The sequence below is a fragment of the Terrapene carolina genome, unplaced genomic scaffold (genome assembly GCF_002925995.2).
Source record: "Terrapene carolina triunguis isolate 2854851 unplaced genomic scaffold, T_m_triunguis-2.0 Scaffold67, whole genome shotgun sequence".
Classification (NCBI taxonomy): Eukaryota; Metazoa; Chordata; order Testudines; family Emydidae; genus Terrapene; species Terrapene triunguis.
Window position 1 is genome coordinate 1,229,781 of NW_020664418.1, and position 23,392 is coordinate 1,253,172.

The 23,392-nt window shown below is 44.0% G+C and overlaps 1 pseudogene; it reads left to right on the forward strand.

Moving 5' to 3' along the window:
• The first annotated feature begins 2,302 nt into the window (after window positions 1-2,302).
• The window catches only part of LOC112117593, a 38,942-nt pseudogene continuing 17,852 nt past the window's right edge, over window positions 2,303-23,392 (forward strand).

The following is a 23,392-nucleotide window of genomic DNA, read 5'->3' on the forward strand; positions in this document are numbered from 1 at the left end:
TTTTTTTTTTTTTTTTCCAGTTGCTTTCCTGTTTGTCTCCTCCCCCCCTCTGGCTTTTTCAGTCACAAAGTGGAAGAGGGGAAAAAGGCATGGGGACGAGGGATAAAGGGAAGGAAAAGGGGAAAACAAAGAATTGAATAATGGTCATTTTTTATTTTGAAAAGCAAAATATTTTTGTTTTTCACTTTTCATTTGTGTGGTGAAAAATCCCACTTGTTTTGTGAAATGGACTTACTATTGTTCAACCAGCTCTAGTTATAAATAACTCTGTATTACCATTGGGAACAACACAAAACTTAACCAGAAAACCAGCATGCTAATGCATCACTGGGGGACATCTAAAGGATTCTTTTTTTCTATTTGCCACTCAAAAGAAAATTTGTTATGAGAAACCCAAAAAGGAAAAGAGACAAGACAAGGTTTGGTGACTGTATCTCATGGAGAAGTCTTTCTGGTCAGAAAGAGCTCTTTACAGCCTCGTGTAAATCCAGACAAGGAACATTTTTATGGCGAGTGCTGAAAATGAAAGGAAAGGACCTAGTGACAAATAAGCCCCAGAAGGTTTGGAGTTCCATTTGGGGTTGGATTACACTCTAGAATTTCCCATTCCAGATCCAGCCTCATTTGAAATTCTTTGGGCTAAAAAATCAAATAAGATTAGGTTCTCTTGTGAGGTTTCTGATATTTCCTGGCTGCTGTTCAAAATTTGGGCCTGAAACAGCAAAGTGCTGAGAGTTACTAACCTCTCGCTGACTTCAATGGGAGTTGAGAATGTGACCCCGGGTCCTTTGGGTGCCCAGTGGCAGAGGCCACAGGAGTGCATAGGATTCCCTGGATCTGATCTCTATATAATCAAAGGGTGTCATGTAAAGACTTTACTGGATACCTGTGCCACACGGATCCTCATAATCATTGCACAGTGGATAATATATAAGGCGTTATGGTTGTACACTGAAATTTATGCTTTTAAGGTCTGTGAGTTGGGGCTGGTCACCAGAAAGTGATAAGTTTCTTTCAGGCAGGAGATGCTTATCTGCCTGAATGGCTGTATGTAGATGAGTAATTATTCACAGTGGATGCTAATCAATAGAGCAACATTCTAATCAAGTGATTGCAAAGTCTCCAGAGGAGATTTGATACAGGAAAAACAAACAAACAATAGGAGGTACCTTGTTTACAAGTGAAGACAATGAATGCTTGGAACTATATCTGGAGGTCCAGAGGTATCCTGCATGAGGTATGCTTCACCTATTGGACGAACTGCCAGCTGGCTTGTCTTATGAATGGAGGATCACATTTGGTCTGGGTGTTTCATGCTGGGAGAGAGATTTGGGGGAGATATCCTCTGTGAGACAGGGGAATGTTTGGTTATCTAAGTTTAAGCTCTAGAAGTATGTTATGATTTTATTTTTATGTAACCATTTGTTTACATTAATTTTACTTGCTGCTTCTCAAATCTCTGATCTTTGTGAATTAAACTCTACTTGTTTTCACTCTAAATGTATCTAAGTGTGTTAAATGGAGCGGTGATGCTGAGGTGACACCGGTGATGATGTGTGTAGCAAACCTATGAATTCTGTGAGTGTCCAGTGGAACAGGGGCTGGACATTCTGGGGCTGCACAGAGGGCTGGGCGGTTGGAGTGTACCAACCGCTTATCTGTAGAAGGACAGTGGAGCTGGATGGGGTGAGAAGGGTGTGCTTGTGTTGCTTGTGGCTGGCAGAGTCAGGAGCTGACACCTGGCAGGCATAGAGAAGGCTTCCTCATGCTAAGGGCAGATGGTAGTGAGGTACCTCACAACCCTGGGTACCCTCGGGAGGTGTCATAAAGGGTCCACAGCACTTCAGAGAAGGTTCCTGGTCCTTCATAGTCCAGGGCCCTTTGTTCAAAATTTATTAGACCTATTCTCCATCCACTATAAAATCACTCCTCAATGGTCAGATTTCTTGGCTCCATCTCATTCTCCAATTCACTGTCCATCTGGGTTTGGAGACTGAGAGGAATCATCAGGCAAAGGTTAAAGAACAACAGGCAGAGGAAGTCTGGGTTGTTGATGTTTATAGTTCTCAATAGGGAAATAAATTTCCCATGACACCTGAATATTGGAAAGTTTACAACAGAGAACAAGGAAGAAAAAACACCACCAAACAAACAAACCAACCAACCCCACAACAACCCCCAAATTCTTGCAATTAACCATCTGCTTTACCTCTTGTTTTACACTCAGTTCCTAAGAACATCTCTGGAGACGATAGACAACAGTGCCTGGAGCAGCCAGATAAGCCTTGAGTTGAGCCAGCAGATGGCTGGCTATGCCAGCCCTTCCAAAGAGAAGGTTTGTTATCTGTTAAGGCTTAGTTTCTAGTTAATTTCCCTTGAAATTCTGATTGGGGGGCTGCATAAGGCTTCTCTCAAGGCTTCATTACTTTTATATTTTATTCTGCATATAAAATTTTGTTTTTACTTGTTCCCTGCTCTCTTGCCCCACGCCTGCCCGCCCGCCCTTCCAATATTTGCTTGGACAGGCTGCTTGTCTGTACTGCATTGTTGGTTCTCTGGCTGGGCTAGATGATGGGATGTTTCTGCAGTATGGATGCTTGGACTTGGCTATCTTGTTCCTTCCTGAGTGTTGCTGAGCTGGGTCTGTACTGACAGGCACGTTGTGTTACTGATATCTCAGTGCTGGTCTCTTTCTTTCAGAGCTTCCTGTATAAGGCGCTAGGAATGTCCTTAGCAGTTTGTCAGGACCTGGTCCACGTTAAATCACAGACTCATAAATTTCTGATGACAACAAATTATATGGAAGCCCCTGAGAGAGAGGTGAGGACGCTGTCCCTCTCCCCACTTTACCAAGTAATCCCTGAATGCTCCCTGTGGGGCTCAGCTCTGAGTTGGCCTGGGACAGATGCCATTTTGCTTCATATCCTCTTCATTGCTATTTCACTCAGCCCCCGCTCCCCATGTGTCTCAGGCCTCACTGGCACTTTACACCACTTCAGGTGAAAGGAATGGACTCGTGGGGTCTATCAGGCACCTGGTTAGATCCTAACCAGTATTTTTCTTGGGTGACAGGGAGTCATTTCCATCCTCGCATTGTCTGCTGAGAGCCACTTGGACCTCACCTTGAACGCACTTCAGGAGTTTGGGGCTGCAAGGAGCAAGGTTAAGATTTCTGGGCTCATCGACCGTCTGAAGGTAAAGGAGCCAGGGGGTTCTCTCAAACTTCCTCTCCCTCTAAAGCAGGGGCAGCAACCCTGCGGTAGTGTCTGCTCTGGTCAGCTAGCATTGTCCCCCAATGTATGCGTTCTGCGTGATGCCTGCAGTTAAGCAGAGAGGAGCACAATCTGGAGCTGGGGTTCTCTCAAATGATTTTTATCATCTGATGTCTCATGGCTTGAGCACCCCTCCCATGTACAATGTGTGGAAACTACATCAGTTGCTTGCATGGAAAAGCATTTAAGGTATTTTTAGATATTTTTTTTTTAATCCCTGTTAGTAGCTGGAAATGAGGAGGTGTTGCAAGCAACATGTGGCTAACCAACCTGCTGTAGGTAGACCACCAGTGGTCTACGGATGACAATTATGGAACCTCTGATTTAGAGCAGTGGTTCTCAACCTTTCCAGATTAGTGTACCCCTTTCAGGAGTCTGATTTGTCTTGTGTACCCCAAATTTCACCTCACTTAAAAACTGCTTGCTTACAAAATCAGGCATAAAATTATTAAAAAGTGTCACAGCACATTATTACTGAAAAATTGCTTATTTTCTCATTTTTTACCATATAATTATAAAATAAATCAACTGGAATATAAATATTGTACTTGCATTTCAGTGTGTAGTATATAGAGTAGTATAAAGAAGCCATTGTATGAAATTTTAGTTAGTAACTTTGCAAGTGCTTTCTTTGTAGTCTGCTGTAAAACTAGGCAAATATCTAGATGAGTTGATATAACCCCTGGAAGACCTCTGCAGACCCTCAGGGATACACAAGTACCCCTGGTTGAAAACCACTGATCTAGAGGATAGAGCAGGAGACTAGGCCTCTGGGCTTCCATTGCTGGCTCTGCATTTACTCACTGTGCAGCCTTAGGCAAGACATTTAGCGCCTGATCTTGTACCCACCAGTGTCAACGACTAAGCTCCCATGTACTTCACTGCTGTATGTTCAGCATTTTAGGCTCTGTGTCAGAGTTACCCGTGGGAATGATGGAGATACTAATAACTCCCTACCTCACACAGTTATTATTTTGCTTAAATACTGTTTGCAAGTGGTTTGAGATCTTTGGCTGAAAAGAGCTTTGCAAGTGCAAGTTGCCATTGCTACTGTGAGCAATTCCTCGGTCAGCAGCAGATCAGAATTCCAAGGCAAAACGAATCAGAAGAACTTGGCTCTAGTGACGTTTCCGATTGTCTAGGACTATCACCATGGAAAAAGAGGCAAGACTCCCAGCACCCTGATGCTGACATACAGCAATGTGGCTGTCCATGCTCCAAAAGAGCAGCTTCTCTCCCGAGTAGAGGCAGACATCACAGGGAACATCCTTCACCATTTCAGAGCCAGTTGTCGGGTAAGAGCTTTTGCGTGATAAGTGTTAGGGGCATTACCCTGAAGTTATAGCATTGCCTCTGAGTTTATAGAGAGAGGGCTTGTATTTTCTAAAACTCTCCTTTGAGCAATAATTTGTCACATAACTCAAAATTTAAAACTGTAATGGATGGAGCATGAGCTGTCACATGTTGTATCATTTTTGTTGCTTTTCTTCGTATTTTCTCTAGTTTCTCTATATTCTTCTGAAATTCTGTAGACCACAGCTACACAGTAATTCAGATGCAGTCAGACTCCGGCTATTCAGAATAACACTCTAACTCCCTTAATATGTATGTGTATCTAGCTCTATCTTTTGCTACCCAAGAGAGACTAGTGCTAGCTTGTATTTAGTTGATTTGCTGTCACTCTGTTTCTTGGACTCACTACTTCCCTTACCTCTTATCTGTCGTCTTGTTTGTCTGTGTGCTCGTTATTTCTGTTCCCTAGGTGTCTGACTGCTGGCACTGACTCTCATCTCAGAGCAACCTCTCCACGTTACTTTGCCATTCAATTCTGCCCTGTCTGACTGAGACTCTGATTTAGGCATTGTCAAAAACAGTTGAAGCAAACTGATATCTTCTAGTAGTTCACAAATGCAAATATTACATAGGATGGCCCCTGATATTGGCCTCTCCAAAACACCCGCTCTGGATACATTTCCTGCCTTTTGGAAGATTTAACAATAGTGATTTCCCTCTGCTCCATATTCACCAGCCAGGACATTTTGAGGATGTGTTATGGGGGACTATGTACATTACTAAGAGCTGTTTTGCATTTTGTTTTTCAGGTGCTGGGCATCACTGTTGCGAACAAGGTACATTCTAAATAATCTGCCTTCAGCTCTTGCATTTTCTATACACAAGTTGCTTGTTTAAATTGCACAGAGCTTGATTTCCTTGCTACATCAAGCAGGAGTCCTGGCTGCTCTGGTGTAAGTGAACCTGGATTTATTTGATGAACCTGGGTTTTCTTTTCTTCTGAGGTGGGTGCAGAGCCGGGGTCCTCTGCCTTCTGGGGTCTGTGGACACCTCTCTCCTCTCCTGAGGCTAGATTTAATTCCTGATCTTTATCTTCTGGACTCTGGTTCTTCTCTCAGTTTCTCATCCACATCCTCTTGTTTCTCCTTCTGGATTATGTAGGACACGTACCTAAAATTAACCCTCATCCAGAATGTCACGGAGATTAGCTGTGCCATCTTGGAGACCAGAGACTCCCAGGAGTTCGAATGCTCTTACAAACAGGAACTCCTTGGCTACATGCTGGTGAGTGATTAGGAGCTTTGAGGACTGAAGTACAAAGGAGTTTGTTGTAATGCAATAAGACTGGTTTTCCAGGGAGATGTTATTTTATCCATTGGCTGTGACTGTACTACTGCAGTCTCATGAGCTACCTGCATGGCACCCCGAATGCTGGGTCCACTCTGAGCTCGGCAGAGATGCTGACATATTGTGGGCTGTAACTGAAAGGAATGGCTTGTGTCTGGTGAGTTATCTTTTTGTCCTCCGTATAGCCTGCAGATGGCCCTACAGTCCATTTCTGAGGCAGAGAGCCTGCTGAGCCCGGTGTCTGTTTATTACAGGTCTGGCATATGGCCCTATTTCAGGGTGTGAGAGGAAGACCTCTCTGCCTTTCAAATCCATTTCCCATTTTTATGTCCCTATTAATGCATTTCAGGACTTCATTAAAAAGGAACCACTGGATTCCCTGGCATCTCCAGTTTGCTACAAGGCAATTCTTGCCATTGAACATCTGAGGTAGGCTATTTTCTGCCATATTTCCTGGCACTGTGATGACTTCTTATTTGTTAATTCATGAGTGTCAGGTTGGGAGCAGTCTGATGCCTGCAGGGTTTGGCTCACTTGCTGCTCACCAGCAGAACTTTCGTTCTTGAGGTTTTGAATGTGTCCATTTGGAGGTTTGTGCTTGAAAGACACAAGATTGGAGGTTGAGGGGCATGCAGTACAATGGAGGAGAGTTCAAATGGGGAGGGAGGTGTCTGGCTAGCTGGCAGGGGGAAGGAAGCTTGTGGGTTTCTCTGAAAAGGGGACTTGAAGCTTTACTTCTAGATTGAGCCAATACTTAATAGAGGTGCAAAGAGGTGCTCAGCTGCAAAGTGAAGGGTTGTTTGCATTTGGGGTTCTAGACTGGGGCACTCTCTAGTCATTGGACCCATTTCTTGTACTTGGAGGTGGTACTGAGTCTAATGCATGACTTTTCTCCCTATCTTTCTTCTGACAGCAAACTCAAACCATCTTTGACCTTGGAGGAAAACCGTGAACTCCTTGATCAGTGTTTCAAAAGTTTATTTCCCCTTCCTCCCTTGGAGAAGACAAAAGAGGAAGGCGAGACAGCAAAGGATGCTCTGCATATACAGGTATCTGACAACAATTCTCCTCTGGCACCATCTACTGTATTTCTGCCCAGCAGGCACTGTGTGATGGTAGTCACACATGGCCTCCCTGGCAAGGTTATGGTTAGCTTTCCCCGGCCCACACACACAACTGATCTGTGCTGAGCCTCACTCCTTCTCTTCTGGTTTCAGTCACTGTACGTGAGGTCCTTGGAAGCCCTTGGCAAGCTAATAAAGACTTTGCTGGAGGAAGAACCAACTGCAGACTGGTTCCAGGAAATGTTTGAAGTGAGTAGACAATTGAACTGTGGTGGAGATTGTTTCTTGTGTTACAGCAGGGAAGAGTCAGAGATTTACAAACTTGTAAGTAATAGCCAGGCAAGGCGTATTAGTTTAGCTTTGTTTTTCTCAACTTGCGAATGTTACCTTTGCTAGAGGGAGGTATCCCTGTTTTGCTGTAACTTTGAAACTAAGGCTAGAGGGGGTTCCTCTGGGCTCTTTGAATCTGATTACCCTGTAAAGTTATTTTCCATCTTGATTTTACAGAGATGATGTTTATCTTTTCTTTTTAATAAAATCCTTCTTTTAAGAACCTGACTGATTTTTCCATTGTCCAAAGACCCAGGGGTTTGGGTCTTTGATCACTTTGTAACCAATTGGTTAGATATTATTCTCAAGCCTCCCCAGGAAAGGGGGTGTAAGAGCTTGGGGGGGATATTTTGGGGGAAGAGGAACTCCAAGTGGTCCTTTCCCTGTTTCTTGTTAAATCACTTGGTGGTGGCAGCATACCAGGTTTTAACCTAAGCTGGTAGAAATAAGCTTAGGGGGCTTTCATGCGGGTCCCCACATCTGTACCCTAGAGTTCAGAGTGGGGAAGAACCCTGACACCATACCTTACAAAGGTAAGGAAGTTACAAGGAAACCACTGTGTAACTCAGAGTCTCTTCCCCTGTCTCTTGGTGTCCAGCTGTGTCAATTAACTTTTTAAATCATGACCATGATCTAAGATCCAAATTGTAAGAACTTGCTTACATCATTCATATGCTATGATGAATAGGGCTGCTTTTCTGAATTGTGGTCCATATTTGGAACTGTCTTTATAGTTTAGACTCAACCACCCTTCTTAAACAGTTTTAACATATCTGGGCCTCCAAGTATGTTAACTTGAACCAGTTAATCTTTGTTAAACACATTTAAACATGAAATGATTTGACATCAGATTTAAAACCATTTGAGGAAACATGATTCCCTATAAATATAGAAGGGGGTTAATTAGTATTAAACTGCAAAGATCAGATTCTCAGGTGGGGTAAATTGGCAAAGTTTCCTTGACTTTAATGAAATGATATGACTTACATTAGCTGAGGGTTTGGCCCTGATAACAAATATAAAATTATCATAGAGCAAGCCAAAGACAAGGAAATGTAATACAGCTACACCATGAACAATACTATTGACTTGTACCACCATCTGCTGGAAGACACAGAAAATAAAACAATTGGAAGTTGTCCTATACTCCCTCGGGACCAGGTTTACTCTTCTTGACACAGATTTGGGCCCTAGTCAGGGCGCGACATACTCATGTAACCGAGGAGCAGAATTTGGCCCTAATATGGGTTCAGTCTCTCAGTTAGGCCTGTCTTTTTATCTTATCTATTGATATGGCATCCATCCCTATAGTAGAAGAGCAGCTGTCCCATTTCATACAAGATACATCAATATCTATATTGTTTATTCACAATGTTTTTATCTTTGTTGTACTGTTCCTTTTGAAAAATAAGAAAATAGAGTAAAAGTAAAATGTACTTTTTATCCAAAATCTATGTGCCATTCCTGATCTTGATTTAACAGGACAGAGCGTCTTTCCTCTGGATTAAGAATCCAGCTGAGACAGCTACCCCAGTCCCACACATTCTACAAGGGAATCCAAAGTCAGAGCAATGGCGTTCAGTGACGTGTAGCTGCTCTCTTTGAACATCCTGATAGATGAAATAAAGGACTGGGGGTCATCATTAAAAGTATCTTAAATGGGAGCTCAATCCCCAGAGCTTTGATTGCCGAATCAGGAAAAAACAAGAAAGTATGTCCTCTCAGGGATTGGCATATTCAAGTTTACAAGAGAGATGATAAAGACTGGCCATGATGTAGAAAAATCAGAATTCAAGTTGGCCAGTAAGAACAGAGCCTGAGTAATAGTCAACTAAAGAATGGAAGGGAACAGTTTACCTAGGAAGTTACAAGAGCCTTTATTAAAATGGAGAGCTACTTTTGTCCTTCTGTCCGCTTGCTTCTGGCAAAGGTTGACTCAGGAATAGAGGGGGAATCTCTTTGGGTCCAGCAACTCTGCTGGCTTGGGAAAGTGTGCACTGCATCACTCACTCCTCCCTATGTGAGACAATCTCTGTGCCTCTGTTTCAACAGTTTAAAACCCTTAAAAATATTTTTCTTTACAGCTCAATATAGAAATTGCCAGAACCTAGTCCTGTACTTTATTTAAAAACAAACAATGAAATGGGGATGTTTGCTCTAAAATGATATGAATCAATGTCTGTATTTTTTATATATTTAGATGCCAAACAAATATATAAAAATCTGCATTAAAATAACGATTAGTAAGTTTGCAAAATTGAGCAATGGCAAGTTAGGAAATGCCAGGATTCAGGTAGTCTGAGTACTGTGCACGTGCATTTTGACACAGTCTTTAATTGCATAATTGTACTATTTTTTCCACAGGCCCCCTCATTCAGTGGTAATCAAAGTTTTGTTTGTTGCTTGCCTTCAGACACTGTGCACCTGTGTTCATACTTCTGCAACATGAACATATCAAGCCAGGTTCCAGGTCTCAGCCCTTCTCTTCAAGGTGCTCAATGGCCAGGCCCAGTATATCTGGGGCTCTTTCCTAAGTTACCCCAAGGCAAAGAGTTCAGTGCACCTCTGGGGGCTCCTGGCACCCTGCTGGGGAAGCCTGGGGGCAGTGGCGGGGGCAGTGGCAGGCCCAGCAGGAGGTTGGTGAGAGACTCACTCAAGGAGGGTGTGAGGTCCAGTAAAAGATATCACTTCACCCACCTTGTCTCTCTAATATCCTGGGGCTGACACAGCTACAACTACATTGCATAATCACATGTTTAACTTTCAGCATGTGCTTACATCCCATTGACTTTAATGGGATTCAAGCAAAAGCTTGTTAAGCATATGCTTTGCTGAATAGGGGTGGCTTGCTGCATCAGGGCCTCTAGTGGTGGAGCTTTCTCCAGGGGACAGTCTGTGATAGTGGAACAAACTCCCAAAGGAACTAAGGACCATCACAAACCTTCCCACCTTTCCCAGTGCAAGGTGCATTTCTTCAACCTGGCTTCTCTAATATAAATACAGAGCAATACGTACACATAACCTCACGCCCAAACAAACCAAAAATCAAAGCCCTACCAAAACAAAACTGCACACACAATTCTCCCCATGAGAAGAGGATGAGAGAGAATGAACTGGACATGACAAATGTTATAGCCATGTCATTCCCAGGATATTAGAGACAAGGTGGGTGAGGTATAGGGTGACCAGATAGTAAGTATGAAAAATTGTGATGGGGGTGGGGTAGGGTTGATAGGCACCTAAACCCCAAATATCTGGACTGTCCCTATAAAATTAGGACATCTGTTCACCCTAGCTGAGGTAATATCTTCTGTTGGACCAACTTCTGTTGGTGAAAGAAATAATCTTTCAAGGACCTGAAGAAGAACTCTGTGCAGTTCTTTCACCAACAGAAGTTAGTCCAATAAAAGTTATTACCATGACAGATGTTAGTCATATTATTAATGTATTAGGGGAAGCTGCTCAGATACTGCATTGATTATAGCAGGATAAAAACCTATATAGAATAAAGTGAAGGAGAAAGAGAGAGCCTCTTTCTGAGATTATCCTTTTCCTTCTCCCTAATGATCCTATTTGCTGACAAATATATACATTCTTAGTGCTGTTGTGGCTTTGTGCAGAAGTGTGAATTGTCTCAGTAGATTCTGATTTATTCTATCCTTTAGGCAAAGATACCTAAAAAAAGGGAATATAAATAACACGTTATGCAAATCTGCACCACTAGGTGGAAGCAGATATTTTGAGTTGTCATTTATTGAGAAACTATTTCAAAAAGCAAAGTAATGTTCTAGGAATTCTGCTTTAAGCCATAAGGCTCACAGCTAAGCAGAGTCATCTATAGAGTGCTGGATCTTTAATTTTTTTTTCTATACAAGAACCTGCATAAAATCCCTTTAATTAATTATGTTATCTCCTAGAACTGGAAGGGATCTTGAAAGATCATCGAGTCCAGCCCCCTGCCTTCACTAGCAGGACCAAGTACTGATTTTGCCCCAGATCCCTAAGTGGCTCCCTTAAGGATTGAACTCACAACCCTGGGTTTAGCAGGCCAATGCTCAAACCACTGAGCTATCCCTTCACCCTCCTATTTGTTGGTCCTGTGACGGACAAGCATTATTACAATTACCTGTGCTCCTACACGATGCTGCATTTTTGAAAGGCCCGACTTTAGGGAGCCAGGTGTAGACAGTGAGGGGTGCATAACACTAGCACAGAGACAGGCAAACTCTCTGTGCTGACCATGCCCTTAGCTTCTTGCAGAGTGGCCTCCTGTTTATGTACTACAAATGGAGTAGGCCTCAACTGTGTGCCACTGTATACTTTCCATCTTGTGCAATTGTACAAGTCCCCAGTTTACACAATGGTATGGAACAGGGGCTTAGTCACATCAGACCCTGAATCAGGGAGAAAGTTCCCTAAATATGTAGCATTCTATTAGTTATATGCTGGTACCTGGTCAAAGGGGGCTTTTTTTTTTCTTGCTTTATTATCCTCTTGTCTGCTTGTGCTGTTAATGTGTTAATTAATGACCATTAAGGACCATCTTGTTCTATGCTTGTACAGGTTCTAGCACAATGGGATCCTGGTCTGTGACTGGGACTATGAGGCAGTACTGCAGTACAAATAATCACATGCTGATCTACAGAAATACTTTTGTACCGTGGCCATCCCCACTGGCTTAAGAGATTAGTCACTGAAAATGGAAGTATGTGAACTTGACATCTGCAGTTTAATTCAGTCCCCTTGTCTCCTGCACTGAGTGTTCTTTCTGCTCAATACACACTGTCTGAACACACAGGAGAACCGTGATGGATGATGAGAAAGGTAAGTGTTGTTTCTTCTTCTCTCTCTTCTCTTTACAGATGAGGCTGCAGATAAGACCTGTGACCCATGACTGTCCCTGGCTGCCATTCAGATGGACAGCCCTGAGGCTGTGTCCAGGGCAGCCTTTTATAAGCTTGCCCAGGAAACCCCTTAGAAAAGGCTGGAAGCCCTTCTGGGAAACCCCTTAGGAAAGGCAGGAAGCCCCTCCTGGGAAACCCCTTAGGAAAACTGGTTCTGACTGGAACTTGTTTACAACTTCCAGGAGATCTATTCAATGTGAGTAAGGGCAGAGGGACCCAGTCCTATGAGCTAATGTCTGCAGTCCAGTCCTTAGTTAAGCAGAATAGAAGTCAGAAGGAATTTACCTGAATGAGGATTGAAGGATCTGTCCTGCATTCCATGCACTCCTTGGTATCCTCAAAACTGGCTCCGCTCCAGTTGGCATTTTGTTGTGTCAGAATACAGACTGAGCCCAGAGAGAGCTCTGCAGTATGTAGCTTTGTGAAGAAAAAGGGGAGTAAGTCACAGTGGTAATAAATCTCTGAGAGCTTGTCTCGTGTTGGGGGTGGCATACACTTGACAATGTCTACTGACATGATCATGAAATGCTATATTTCATCAGAGATGCTATTAAATTAAATCCCAAATCTAACCTCACTGGGACAAGATGTTGATTGATGTTACAGATTGAGATTGGCTGCTGCACATCACAGAAGTGCTAATAACTATTTTGTGGTGCCCAGATGGATTTCTTTTGAAGGCCCCCCTGCCTCCCCCCAACATGCTATAGAAACTCCATGACCCAGCGATGGAGGGCCCTCCAGGATTCAGACGGGGGGGGGGGGCCTCTGGGCTTCAGCCACAGGCAGGATTCTGCCCTATGGGGCTAGTGGGGGGCTTGGGCGCTCCACGGGATGTGGGGGGGCTCAAGACTTGCCCCACAGAGCAGGGGGATTGGGGTCCAGTGGGCCGTGGGCCCGCAGTTGAGAACCGCTGATTTACAACACAGCACTAAAATAATGAGAGAGAGCGATTAGTCCAAAGAGAGACAGTTTGAACATGGGTGTAATTAGCTGCAATTTACATATAAAACAATGTAGATTACAACACTGCTCCAGGATCTACACTGGCATGGGAGGCAGCTATACTACCATCACCGGCCATATACCTGTGGTGATTCCCTTATACAGAAAGAATTCTCTCACATCAAGCTGCAGCTGGTTTAAGTTCACTGAGTGCTACTTACATGGTGCAAAATGAACTTGGTGGGCCAGAGAATACAGCCCTCTGAGCTCACAAACCACAACTCTGAATAGCTGTCTATTATCATTTATTAAAGAGACAAGGTGGGTGAGATCATAGCTTTTATTGGACCAACTTGGAAGTGGGAAGTTGGAAGCAACTTGAAAGTTAGTCAAATAAAAAAATATTACCTTACGCCCCTTATCTTTCTAATATCCTGGGACCAACTCGGCTATGACAACACTGCATATTAACATGTATGTCCTGCACTTTCCTTGCATGTAGGATGGTGAATTATATCAACAAACTCAGACATGAGGAAGTGGACCAAGCAGTAGAGATGACTGTAAATGTCTGGAGTGATATCACACCACTAAATTTTGTGACAGTAGACAATGGCAATGCTAATATCATGATTACATTTGCTTCTAAAAGCTGCCTGGTTTCTTTGGTGGTGCTTCCTTAAAGAGTATTTCCAAAAGACATTTTGAAGTGCTAAGGTTTCCTTTTGAGGAAAGTAAACAACATGAATTTCAGTGCTGCTTATCTTCTCATATCAAGTCCTAGGCTACTCCTCCTATTGATGTACAGTATCTGGCCCTCATCCCCATAATATCTGAGCAGCTTATAGTCAGAAATGGACTTTGTCCTCACAGGGCCCCATGAGGTAGAGAAACATTATTCCTATTTTACAGAGCGGGAACTGAGGCACAGGGTAGATTAAATGATTTATTCAAGGTCACACACTGGAAGTCTGGAGTTAAGCCAGGAATTGATCCCAGGTTCCACCTAGGGTTTTATACAGCTGACCATCACTGTAGTGTTGGAGCACAACTGAGTCTCAGTCTAGTGCATCAGCCACTAGACCATCCTTCCTATGTGGTGACTATTACAAGCCAGTGTAAGCTGAGCTGCTTTAAGGCTGCTCTACTTTATGGCAGCCCAGGGGATGGGGAGAATATAAAGGTGGGGTACAGATACTTTTCTCCTTTCCTGTCACGTCCTGCACAGAGTGCAGCTCAGCAGAAAGCACAAATTGGAGACTCTGAATATAAGGCTTGATTCTGCCCTCAGATACACATGTTAAACTTCCGCTGAATGCAATGGGAATAGCATGGCTGTAACTGAGGGCAGAATTTAGGCTTTGAAAGGAATTACAACTCAAAAGATTTCAGGATTGGGGCCATAGTGTAAATCTACCCTGTACGGTAGATATCAGTCTCTTCATAAAATTGATTACTTTAATAGGGATCATTTAAATTTGTTAAGAAAAATCTGGGAACTCACACGGAAACAGTTTTTAATATTTAGAAATACATGTGTGCAGGACAGATGTGAAAGAAATATTCACAATGTTGAAATTGGATGGCCAGATCTTTATTTCCTTGTATGTCCCCTTTGAGCCACTGCATTGGCTCAGAGGTCAAAAAGGAACTAAACGTTGCTTTAAAGCAGCAGCTGAAGATTCCCCTGTAAATACTAGGAGGCATTCTGGGGCAGGCTAAGGACCAGGGGCGGGCATGGCAAAGGTATGAGAGGTGGGACTGGAGCATGATGCACTCTTGCAATCTTGGCCAGCAGCATCATGGGAGTAGCTACCTGGCACAGAAAGTTAGAACTTGGCCCCAGGCAGCTTAAGAGGTTGGGTGGGTCAGGAGAAAGGTGGCTTGAACCTACCTGTGATCCTCTATTTCCCCAGAACATGAAGCAGAGCTCTGGAAAATCTGGGGGTGTAGCTCTGAGTTGTTGACCTAACACATGCCTCTGTGGCTTGAAACATTAGCAACAAAGAGAAGTTAAATGAGATGGAAAGTCTGAGGACCATGTTTTTATCTTTGCTCAAATTATGGTAGTTTGAAGTTGAGTTGATTACTTGGTTCCATCAACTGTCAGCTAAAACCTTTATGTGTACTTTGCCAGAGCCTGGAGACTTTTTTCCCATTTGATGGGCCTTGTGGTGTGCTGGGTCATGTATATGGACCTGGAGAAGAAATAGGAGGTGACATTCATTTGGATGAAGAGGAATTTTGGAGAATGGATTATGTCTGGAAAGGCAGGTGTTTTCTTTAACTGATCAGCTCTCCCCCAAAGTGCAGTGAGGCAACAAGCATTAGCTTCAGACTCTTATGGCAACTTTATATACAGTGAATTTCATTGCATATGTGCCTCTTGCTGATGCCACCATGGAAATAGGTAACACATGAATACAAGCCAAGTTTGATTTAAAAAAAAAAAAAAAAGATTGCCTTAGGTTAGGCTATTGAGTTTACACCTCGGTCCCCAAATAAATGGCTTGATTTGTACTAGCACTGAGTGCTAAGAAATTCCCAATAGGTACTCATTTTTAAAAACAATATTGGGCAAAGTTCACTGGGAATGTGAAGCAGTTTTGCCATATAGAAAGAGTAGCATGCTCCAGCAAACAGGCTGCTTTCAATTATCTCTACACTATACCCATTATTGGAGCATGACTTTAGTCTAAGGGTATGTCTACACTACAGGATTAATCCGAATTTAGATAATTCGAATTTGGGAAACAGGTTGTATAAATTTGATTGTGCGCGGCCACACTAAGCACATTAATTCGGTTTTTAACCACATTAATTCGGTGGTGTGCGGCCACACTACCCCATTACTTTAACCACAGTAATTCGGTGGTGTGCGGCCACACTAACCCTAATTCGAATTAACAAAATCGATTTAGGCGCTACTCCGCTCGTCGAGGTGGAGTCCAGAAATCGATTTTAAGTGCCCTTTAATTCGAATTAACTGGCTCTGTAGTGTGGACGGGTGAAGGGTTAATTCGGATTAACGCAGCTAAATCCGAATTAAAGTCGTAGTGTAGACCAGGCCTAAGTCTAACTTTTCTATCCTATTTCAATGATCCTTAGATAGTGTTCCAGCTGTGCAGGTATTGTATTTCCACTAACCCCACCTCCCAGGCACCTGGGAGATCCAAGGGCTTAATTAGCTGTATTGTAAAGTTCGAGCTGATGTTTTGGGGGAAAAAACCCAGAGCTGGCATTGCTGGGCAAAGTAATGTAAAACCTGCCGTCGCTCATTTCTCTCTCTCTCTTCCTCTCTCTCTTTGTAGAAGGAATCGTTTTCGTTCACCTCTAAATGTCACAGAGTTGAGAAGCTTTGACCCAGCTGTTAAACTTATCGGCCCACCCCAACCATTTCACCAGTAGCTGCTTTTTTTCTCCCTTTTCCTTTCTCTGCTAGAACTTTTTCAGTCCTGTCTCGTTTGAGGTTTAAACAAAGTCCTAAGTTCTCACAGAGGTGGTGAAGGACTCCATCTTTCCTCTCAGTGTTTCCATGATTTCTAAAACATGCATTCTTGGAACAAAATGGCCTCTTCCATGTGGTGCTGGGACTTCTGGGGGTGATGCTGCATTTCAATGTGTAGAGGGCAATAGGGGGAGCTCTTAGAGGGGTCACACGATCCTCTTCTGTGCGGGTCATCCTGCCCCGGAACTCCCTTCCCCCCCCGATTGGTCAAATCCACTCTTGGGAAAGTCCTCTGTGGCTGAAACCCATCCTGATTGGTAGAGGGCGATGGGTGGAGTTTTTAGAGGGGTCACATGACCCTCTTCCGGCCTGATCACTCCACCCCGGAACACCCCCAGATTGGTCAAATCTCCTCTCGGGGTGGTCCTATGGGGGTGTGTGAAACCCATCGTGATTGGAGGAGTTCTTAGAGGGGTCACATGATACCCTTTACTTCTGGTCATGTGTCCGTCTTGACCCTGAAAATGGTACCCCTGGGACAGAGATGTCAGGTGGAACTGGCCAACCTACTGGGTAGAATGTGCATCTAGGGCTGCATTTGGTGAAGAGAACCCCCACTTGCTGCAGTGCAGTGGGAATCCACATGAAGTTTCCTTAGGATCATTTCCCTAGCAAACAAAGGAGGAATTGTGAGCTGTCAGGTCAGCTAGTCAAGTGGGAAGGAGCTGGTACAGTCCAGAAAGTGAATCAGTCCTGTCTGGGAACTCAGACCCATGTTGATAAACATTGTGGTTGGAGGTTTTTCCCTGGGAGACTGAGTATTCAGTTAATCTCTTTCCTCCTTAGCCAGCATGAACACAGAGCTATAAATAGAAATGCAAAGGAGTGAAGTGATCTACCTGCCGAATACATGCATTCCAGCGATAGCCCTAGTTGAGAGGAGCTCTTACTGGGGCCAGTGATACCATCTCCTAGGGTCTATGCTGGCTGGAGGGGATTATGGACAAGGACCACTGCCATTGTCCAGACAGGTGCTCAGACACCATGATGATATATGCAGTGTAAACCCCAGACAGACAGATTAAATAACAGAAATTGTGGCTCACATGCTGCCAACCACTCATTCTTTGCCCTTGCAGAGTGTGTTCCTCAGTTATCAGCATCCTTTTGGCCTAAGGTTGTCTAATGTTTGCTTAGATTAAGAAAGAAGTTGAGGTCCCATGCTAATACCAACCTTGTTTTCTAATCTAGACCTAAACCTAAAACTAGAACAGGTAGAGTTGGCAAATTCCAATAAGTGTATGTCACGGGGTATTGTGGTGATAGCAACGGAGCCTGGGAAAGGCTTCTAAATACCCTAGGCAGACCAGCAGGTTCAGAATATGTATAGAAAGTATACCATTTGTTTTCATCCTCTGAGTACTGTCACGGATCCATAGGGTTTGGTCTATGCCCCAGCCTGTAAGCAGTCCCTTGGGAGTGAACCCTTCATTGTGACAGTCCCCAAAGACCCTTACAGTTACACAAGGGCAGGTCCGCAGCCTCCAAGACTCTGAAACTGGGCCTTCAGGCCCCAGCAAACCCTGTCTCTCTTTCCATTGCTCCCTGCAGTGAACACAGCCAGTCAGACTCCTGTGGGAGGTTTATACTACACCCCTTCAGGGCACAATGCTCTCAGAGAGTATTTGCAGTGACACAGGCAGTCTTTCCAAAACAAGGTAACAATTTATTAGTCACCTGGCCTAAAGAATCTGAAAGTCTTTAGGGTAACAAAGAAAAGCAAAGGTTAAGATAGAGTTAAGCCTGGCCAACCCTAGGCCTGGGCTCCCTAGTCCTAAGTGTGTGTGAGTGTCTCTCTAAAGGCCAGTTCTTAACCCCGCCACCTTACACCTTTCCTCTTCATTCTCTAGCTGGAGGCTTTGTTCTGATTACCAGTAGGGAGGTGGGGGAAATCTCCTTATTGTTGACTGCTAGATGTGAATGTCCCAGCTACTGTGGTTCCCATTGTCTTTCCAGATCCTCCATTGATATGGGTCAGTTTCAGCCAATGCTTAACTACCTATACCACCCCAGACAGATATGTGACACAATGCCTCAGGTCCCCCTCTGCCTCAAGAGCAGCTTTTTAACCCTTTATGTTTCATGCATAGCAATGCAAAGCACAGAGGGAAAGTGAGGCATGCATAAGAATCATAAACATATTACCAAAATTCCCACTTTGTCATATTTACAACCTCAGGGAGGCAAACCGAGAGCCTGTGAGGGGAGAGCTCACACCTCACTGGGCTGATACAGGGGATGGATTCAGTCCTTCTCTTGTTTTTTGCCTTCAGACAGTTCATTGTTTGGCCAATTTAGCCCAGGTGCTTCCTTCTGGAAAAACCTAGAGATATTTTACTTTCCCTTATATTAAGCTTATTTATCACTATGGGCCAGAAATTGCATGCAACTCCAAGGGGGAAGATTATTACAGCTCCTCCAAGAACCAAAAATAGTGGGGGCATTTAAGGTGAATCACTCAGGTTGTCAACATCTCCAAAGAGGTGCCACCCCCGGGGACGGTTGTATATACTGCTTTGAACTGGGTTTCCCAGAAACCAACAGACCAAGAAAAAGATTTTTATATAAAAAAGCTGGGTTTAAACTGACTCAGGAATGTCTTCTGCCCAAGAGGGGCCTCAACCCTTGTGGAAAGTTTGGAAAGACTTTGGCCAATTAGGGCTCCATAAGACTAATTGGTGATTTCTGGTGTGTTTCAAGTGTTTAAATCTGTTTATTGTTTTTATTATGGTTTCTTTGTAATGCTTTTATCTTAAAAATAAATGTGCTTGCTTAGAAGGAGCTTTGTGATAATGTGTAACTGCTGGCAGCACACAGTTCCTAGCCCTTGGAGAGAAAGCAAAGCACGGGCCGTTAGGTAGACTGGCTTGCTGGGAATATCACAGTGTAGGGTAGGAAGCTGTGCAGCCTTAAATTCCCTGGTGAAAAGGAAGTTGGACAAGGGTCCCTGCCAAGAGGCAAGTGACTGCAGGAGAGCTGAAACCTGACTGAGCATTCCTGGAGTGTACCACAAAGGGGACAGACAGAAACAGGTGCAGTTACCCTGAAACGGTGACAACCGTGCATCTGGGGATGGGTTAGATAGGACAACAGAGTTTTTTCCAGCTCCTATGATGCTGTGGTTGTGGTGTCCCACTGTTCCATGTATACATCCTTCCTGGGCACAACTGGTCTTCCTGGGGATCCTTTGGCAAGACATATCTAACCCTTAGATTTTGGCTAATGTTGGCTTTTTGTATTTGTCCCATTTTGTTGTCTGAGTTTCATTACACAAAAGAACGGTTCATCTGAAAAGTAGTCTCGTTCTTCAGAGACAAAACCAAGCAGGTGCAGAACTAGCAATATAAGGCTGAGTTTGCGGCTTTCACAGGTTAGGCAAGGTGGGGGTGAGCAATTTAGCCACAAGCTCACCACACAGGCTGCACCTCAGTTGGAAGCTCCTTTCTTCACAGATGAATACCTTGATCTTAGCTGTCTCCCTTGTCTCTTCATCACCTCAGCAGCCCTGTGTGGTCTCTCAAGAACAGCACACCTGACTCTGGCATGCTGAGTGCTATCAGCTGCTGAAACCACAGCTTGAACCAAGAAAGCCTTTGCTCTCACTCACTCAAGATAGATTTGTATCTAATGAAAAGAAAAATGAACCAGACTGTTCTCAGTCTTTCTCTTTAAAATTAATGTGTAGCTCAGTAGGCAGGAAATTATAGGCATGACTGTGACAACCAATTCACTAGCCAGACTCAGCATCTAATTGTAACACCCACAGACTCCAGTTGTCAGTGGGTGGGATTGAACCTAGGATCTCTGGAGCTAAATGCATGAGCTTCTACTGCATGAACTAAAGGGAACCTGGCACTTGGCTGAGGCTGTAACACACTCATTAATCTCTAAGTCAGGGGTTCTCAAACTGGGGGTTGAGACCCCTCAGGGGGTTATGAGGTTATTATGTGGGGGGTTGTGAGCTGTCAGCCTCCACCCCAAACCCTGCTTTGCCTCCAGCATTTATAATGGTGTTAAATATATAAAAAGGTGTTTTTAATTTATTAGAGGGGTCACAAGAAGGTTGCGAGGCATCAACAATATGGAGGAGGATCAGAATATTATACAGAAAGATCTGGAATGACAGAAATTGGATGAAATTCAATAATACAAAGTGCACTTAGGGTCTAATAATAAGAATTTCTGCTACCAGCTGGGGGTTCATCAGCTGGAAGTGCTACAGGAGGAGAGAAACCTGGGTGTGTGGGTCAATCATAGGATGACTATGAGTCATTACTTGTGATGCAGCTGTGAAAAAGGCAAAGGTGATCCTAGGATGGATCAGGTGAGGCATTTCCAGTAGAGATAGAGAAGTATTAATGCCATTGTACAAGGCACTGGTAAAACCTCATTTGGAATACTGTGTACAATTCTGGTGACCCATGTTCAAGAAAGATTAATTTAAACTGGAACAGATACAAAGAACAGCTACTAGGCTGAGCAGAGGAATGGAGGGTCTGTCTTATGAGAGGAGACTGGAAGAGTTTGGCTTGTTTGGTCTCGCAAAAAAGAAGGCTGAGAGGGGATATGATTGCTCTCTGTAAATACATTAGGGGGATAAACACCAGGGAGAGTGAAGAGCAACTTAAGCTAAAGGACAATCTTGGTACAAGAACAAACGGATATAAACTGGCCATGAATAAATTCAGGCTGGAAATTAGAAGAAGGTTTCTAACCATCTAGTGGGTAAGGTTCTGGAAAAACCTCCCAATAGGAGTTGTGGGGACAAAAAACTTCATTAGTTTTTAGAGAGAGCTGGATACATTTATGAGTGCAATTGAATGATGGGGTTGCTTGTGATGGTAGGGTGAAGGGCTCAACAGCTTGCTTCTGGTTTATGTCTTCTCTTCCTAAAACTTACGTTTCATGATTCAGCTGGCTACCAGCAGGGATCAGGAAGGGATTATTTCCCCACCAGTGTATTCTGGTGTTTTTTTTTTTAATCTCCTTCCTCTGAAGCTTATGGGATGGCCACAGTTGGAGATGGGACATTGGACGGGGCAGGTCAGGACTCTGAGTTGGCACTGAACATTCTCTCTCAGGTACTTGGCTGGCTGGTTCTTGATCACATGCTCAGGGTCTACCTGATCGCCAGTATGGGGTTGGGAAGGAATTTTCCCCCAGGTCAGATTGGCGGTGACTTTGGGGCTATTTCACCTTTCTCTGCAGTGTGCGGGTACAGGTCACTTGCAAAGATTAGCTGGGTATATCTCACTTTAATTATTCTCCTGCCACTTCAGGGGCCTCAGGCATGGGTGCACTTCACTCCCTCCTGTTTTCTGCCTGTTGCACATAATACGCTAGTTTCCTGAGGGTCTCATTTACTTTGGTCTCATTTCTGTTGTTGTGTTTAATGTATTGTGCCAGGTAGTGTTGGTGGCCTGTGATATACTGGAGGTCAGACTAGATAATCTAGGGGTCTCCTCTGGCCTTAACCTCTATGACTCTTTTACTCATCTGGACCCTGGAGAAGAATTTGGTGTTTGCTTTTCCCTCTCTGTACTTTCCAGCTTAGTGATCTGTCAGATGAGACGTTAAACTGACATGCCACCTGCTGCTGCAGTGGTTGCTCAGGTGCAGTTACAGTTTCCCTCAGCTGCTGTTAGAGCCATGGAGAAAAAGAAGACAAAGGGCTAAGAGGTATGGCACTGAGATTAGAGGCCAAGCCAGCACCTTCTCTAAAACAATAATGGGCAGGTTGGTGGGAAATGGCCGGTACAGACATTAGTCAAGCCTCCTAGACATGGAAGTGGACAAGGCAGAAAATATGAAGCCTCCTACTTCCTCCAGTAGGTCCCATTTCCTATTTACCCTGGTTTTGCTGAAGATCGTTTGTCTCTGGATACTTTCCCTGCAACCCCACAAAGGTGCCTTGCAACAACAATTTGGTCCTGCCATGCGGGCAGGGGACTGGACTCGATGACCTCTCGAGGTCCCTTCCAGTCCTTGAATCTATGAAACACACATAGGACAGGAAATATCAACTCAGGTATCTTGGCCTCCTGCTGGAGTGGTAAGGGCTGGGCCTTAAAGGAGCACTCCACCTTTGGCCCTGACAGAGTTACTAGGTATCTGTCTCCAAGTATCACAAGAGTGTAAACACCCCGTGGGGTGTGTGTGCGTGCTATAAGTGACGGTGTAACTAGGGGGCATAAAACTGTGATTTGAAAAAAATGGCTGAAAATGAAGGAAAACTGCACTTAAGTGAGCTGCATTTGGTTATGGAAGGATCTCCTCAAGGGAAGGGGTTGGAGAAAAATTATACCAGCTTCAATAAATCTATTTTAAATCACTCCAGTTAAATTGGTGCAAATCCCTAAATAATACATATTTAAACCAGCTTACCACATCCTTAATTCACTTTAGTTTTTGTTGGTAAATTCCCAACAGCAACTGTCTAGTGGGAACAACCCCTCACTGACAACTCCTTGGACCCTGATTCTGAAGGCTCAGGCTGAGAGATGATGCTGGACAACAGCAGAAGCTGCCCACAGTTCATTCCCAGCAGCGCACAGAAACATTTCTTTTTAGTCATTGGGTGATTAGTCAGGGCTCATTTGCTGGTTAAAGACAGGCTTTGGGTGTGCACTTCTGTGCAATCTCTGCTGATGCCAGGGCCGGCTCTAGGATTTTTGCCGCCCAAGGCAAAAACAATTTTGGCCGCCCCCCCCCCAACTCCGCCCCTTCCCC